This window comes from Cyprinus carpio, chromosome B12, assembly GCF_018340385.1.
Source record: "Cyprinus carpio isolate SPL01 chromosome B12, ASM1834038v1, whole genome shotgun sequence".
Lineage (NCBI taxonomy): Eukaryota > Metazoa > Chordata > Actinopteri > Cypriniformes > Cyprinidae > Cyprinus > Cyprinus carpio.
In genome coordinates, this window is record NC_056608.1 from 19,115,266 (window position 1) to 19,120,776 (window position 5,511).

A 5,511-nucleotide genomic window follows, 5' to 3' on the forward strand; every position below is an offset into this window, starting at 1 on the left:
GGAGTCTCTTTAGCCTTGAGTTCCATCAAGCCATCTTGTGTTTACGCCAACTTTAGCAGTCGTCATGGCAACCATCGCAGAACATAATTTGGTTCTGTTTTTATCACATTTTCTTTCACAGCTTCAGTCTGAGTTTAATGTCCTTTAATGCTCCTTGAGGAACAGAGCTAACTCAACTTAGTTAAGCAGACAGAAATGCAAACCCGTCAGTAGCTTTGTTTCTCAGCTGTTAGGTTGTGACTCATGAGCATTTCCATCAAATTTTTAACCTATCCATTGTGAATTCTGTGGTGGAAATGACATTTCTGAACATTTTTGGAATAAAATGTAAATGTTTGACTTGGTATGGCTAATTTTATAGCATTTTTTTTTGTATCCTCACAGTTAAATTTGAATACTTCTTGCATAATTTGACAAAATTAAAGGGATACTCCACCCCAAAATGAAAATTTTGTCATAAATCACTTACCCCCATGTTGTTCCAAAACCGTAAAAGCTCCGTTTGTCTTCAGAACACAATTTAAGATATTTTGGATGAAAACCGGGAGGCTTGTTTCTACGTGTATTTAGCTTTGATTTGAAAGCAGCATACGGTGATATGGAGAGACACAGAGGAGACTGTTGACAAAGGAATTATTGAATAAAGTTATTTTTGTTTTCTTTGCTTACAAAAAGTGTTCCCGTCGCTTCATGTAACCCAGATTACACATCTGATGAGCAAGAGTATTCTGACGATGACTTTCATACCTTTTCTGGACCTTGACACTGTTATTTATTTGGCAGTCTATGGGACAGTCTCAAGCCTCCCGGTTTTCATCCAAAATATCTTAAATTGTGTTCTGAACACAAACAGAGCTTTTACAAGTTTGAAACGACATGAGGGTGAGCGTTTAATGACAAAATTTTCATTTTGTGGTGGAGTATCCCTTTTAGAAATGAGACAGTATTTTGTATTAATAAATTATTATTTCTAATTATTTATAAATTGCATAATGTAACTGTTGACTTTATTGGGGCAAAATTGTTTGGTGTGTTGGATTTTTTTTTTTACAAAATAAATATCAAAATGTTTTAATTCACAAAAATATATTACAAAATATTAATAAAATTTAATGTATGTTTAATAATACTAAAAAAAACAGGCAAAATCATAAAGTCATTGCATATGTGGCATTTGACAAGTAGCTTAAATAAATGATTATGATGGCATGGAAAACACACACATACTTCTCACTATTACAACAGACCTTTGATACCATTTTAAAAACTATGTCCATTCTCATGGTACCCACTGCTTGGCGAAAGGAAAAAAAGCATGTGGTTACACACAGATTGGAGCAGTGCTCTGTAATAAGGGGCCCATTCAGACGCCAGCTTTGCCGTCGTGCCTCTCTGCTCTCATTAAGCGACCTGTCAGTCACAGCACCGCTGGAACTCCATGTCGGCGTGGGATCTCTCGCTCGCCCCTCATATCGTTGGGCGGAACGACACTCAGCATCATGAAGTGGGAAGTGGAATTAATGAATCGCAAACGTCTTTGAATTATAATGTTTAAAAGGGGTGGCCCTCTCTAATAAATCTTATGCTTCTTTGGCGGCAGGTAATTGAACCTCCCCTGGCCCCATTACCTGAGGTCGCATGAATATGAGGGCATGAATATGGATCAAATTGGAGAAATGGTTGCAGTGTGTGCTCATCTGACTGACAGGCGAGGATGGTGTCTTGAGATGCCGCCCTTGACCTGCATTTGCATTTTCATTTGACAGAGTGCGACAGGCGATGAAGGACGCTTGTGTTTTGAGCGAAGTGATTTCTATCCATAATGAAGTGACTAATATGTGTGGGTGTTTGTGCACGTACAGCCACCTTTCTTTCTCCCAGGAGTTGATGTTTATTAGTAACATTTTTTCATTGTGAAGGTTCAAAGTTTCATATTTAAACTGACAACTTTAAAGGGGTCATCGGATGCCCATTTTCAACAAGTTGATATGATCCTTTAGGCTCTTAATGAAAAGTCTGTAACAAAGTTTGGTGAAAATTAGCACATTCTTAGGAAAGGCGATTTGCAAAGATTCATTAAAAAACCTTATACTCACTTCTTCTATTCGTGAATCTGGATCATGAATGATTTGTGCAAAGATAGACGCATTTAGGAAGATTGGGGGTGCATTCCCTTCAGAAACAAATGTAATCCACTGCGTCTTCAGTGGCTCAGATGTCGGGAGTAAATGACGACTGCTATGTTCATTATTACATTCAGCACAACACCTCAGTCACTTAGGAGACATTCTGGTCTACTCCTGCTTCAACGTCGAAACAATGGCAGACTGATGACAGCTCACTCAGGGCAGGTCTAAGGTAAGATGCCAGTCCAGTCTGTGCTGAAACGCTACTGTCAATCAAACTATCATGGGAGGGGCCTGTCTTTGTGACGTCACAAAGACAGGCATCCGAGATTGGCTTGATTTGAGAAAGGGGTAAAGATTTTATTAGATAAAAAAAAAAACACTGGGTGGATTTTTATCATAGGGTAATTGTGTACACATACTGCCAACACACATTTCAGTTCAAACAACTTGTAAAACATGTAGCATCTGATGACCCCTTTAAATGCCTTTTATGTACTGTATGAATATTGTGTTTTACTCTTGTTTTAGACCCATACTTTTAGTTGTAAAGCAAACTATTCATTTTCACAAACCGTAAAATACTATTTCATTATTTATAATGATTTACACAACTGTTTAAATGTTTAAGGTTTTTGAAAGAAGTCTCTTTTGCTCATATTTGTGAGGTAAAAATATAGTAAAAATAGTAATATCGTGGAATATTATTACAATTTGAAATAACTGTTTTCTGGTGTATTTTAATATGTAATTTGTTCCTGTGATGGCAAAGCTGAATTTTCATTCTCAGAGTATTTAGTTTCTCATAATTCTTCATTCTGTATGAAGAAATGTTTCTTCTTATTAATGTTGCAAGCAGTTTATTATTTTGTGGGAACTGTGATACATTTTACCTTGATTCTTTAATGTATAGAAAGTATAAAAAATAACATTGTTTAAAATAGTTTTTTTGTAACTTTATAAATGTCTTCATCACTTTTGATCACTTTAATGTGTTCTTACTCAATAAAAATAAGAATTTCTTTCAAAATAACAAGTGACTGTAAAATTTTGACCGGTAGTATATATTAGTTTAAATTATGATATTATTTCCACCATCGCCAAAAATTTTGCTACTTATTAGGTATTATCATAAATTAGCGTGCAAAATATGTTTGAGGAACTATAAAACACATTAAATTAAAATAGAAAGCAACATAAATATGATATAAAATGAGCTGTAATTTTATAAAATTATGCTTATTTTAATAAGTTAACGTGCAGGGCCAAAAATAATCATAGTTGAGACAGTTATGAGGATAATGACCCGTGTTCATGATGGATTATGACCTTGTTTTTTTTGTTTTGTTTTTTCCTCACCAAGCCTTTAAAGAAAGCAGCAGAGCTAAAATTGATTTTGTTTTAGGTAGTTGAGATCTGTTAGTCATTTTTCCTTTGTTAGTAAAGCCAGAAAAGGACAGTCCTCTTCACTTACATCTCATTTATTCTGAGCTAAAGTGGTTTCTTGCCTTGTTTAATTTTCAGTTTATCAATACCTCACTGAACTAGGGCTACCTTGAGATTGACATCTCAACTTTTGTAAAAAAGTCGTTTTTCGCTGAGATGTCTTGTTCAGTGCCCTTGAATTCAGTTGCTCTGCTGCAGTGTACGGATCAGTGTTTTTTTTTACTCTTATTCTTAAAGCTAATAGATTCTCTAGGTCACTCTCAAGGTGAATTTCTGTTTATCTGCTGGTGGTACATCTACTCATTTGGAATTGGTGGAGGGATTTAACTCAAGTGATTTATGAAGTGTGCATAGTGCAGGCACTTGATGTAATGACAATGAGCCCAGGACACAATAGAAGGCTGAATACATTCACAGTCAGCGTAAACCCTATGGATCCCATCTGCACAAAATAATAAATTACAGACGGATTTATAATGGTTTGCACTAATTGTGTGTTCGTATTTGAGGTATTTTCTAGTTCCAAGTGTTAATATATATTACACACTGCATACCTTTCTGATAATGAACACATCCTCAAATGTGTCCTTAGCGAAGATAGAGTCATCATCTGATAGAAATGTAATTATTCCCTCATGATTTTTTTTCCGCGTCAGTAGGCTCAGTATTAAGAGCTGCTTAGCTTGAGTGTCTGCAAACAGTTTTGCTAACTAGATGTTCATGCTTGGGGTACAGATAATGTAGAGTGAATACTATGAAATCACAATGCCGTCACTCTCTTGGATAAGGAAACTGTGGTTAGTGGTCAAATTAATTATTATTTTTTTTCTCATATGACATATTTGAGATGTATGGTTTCTTGAAGGAATTGTTAAATTTATATTTCCTGACAACATACTCACGGTCACACCATCCAAGATGCAGAGAATTTTTTCATCTGAAAAGATTTGGAGAAATTTAGCATTACATCACATGCTCACTAGTGAATTCTCTCCAGTGAATGGGTGCCGTCCGAATGAGAGTCCAAATAGCTGAAAAAACAGAAATCCACAAGTAACTCACACCACTCCAGTCCATCTTGTGAATTGAACAACTGTGCAATTTGAAGTTAACAACATCTTAATGATGTATCTGTTTAAATTAACATACAAGTCCTCTGTCTGTGGTATTGCTTTTTCCAGTGAAAAAGCCGTCTCATCTGGATCAGGAGAGAAATAAACACAAAGATGTATTTTTGTGTACAAACGCAGCTCATGGACTGGAGTTGTGTGGATTACTTCTGGATTACTGTGATGCTTTTATCAGCTGTTTGGACTTTCATTCTGCCGGCACCCATTCACTAAGGAGGATTCATTAGTGAGCAAGTGATGAAATGCTAAATTTATCCAATTGTTTTTTTTTTATGATGAAGAAAAAAAAAACTCATCAACATCCTGGATGTCCTTTTTTATTGGGGTGAACTATTTCTTTAAAGGGACAGCAGCAGCTCACCCCAAAATAATACTTCTGTCATCATCTCACTCTAATGGCTTACTTTCTTCTGTTAAACACCAAATGAGAAATTCTGGGAAATTGGATAAAATAAATTATAATAATGGTCCATATGAGTTTTGTTTTATATTCCAAGTGTACTTTTGTGTTCTGTAGATGAAAAAAAGAACCATTATTTGAACTCCTGTAGCTTTTTTTTTTATTTTTATTTTTTTATTTTTATGTACATTATTAGGATTTGGTAAACTTTTATAATATGTAATGTCTAATTGTAACATGATGTGGTTTTTGTATTATTATATTTTTTTTATTATTTGTTATCATTAAGACATTGTTATCATTGTTATCATTTTAATTTTTGTTTATAAATCACTGCATGGTATGGCTCCGTTGTAGCTGGCAAATCTTATTAAGAAATACGGACCAAAACGGTCCTTGAGGTCAGCTG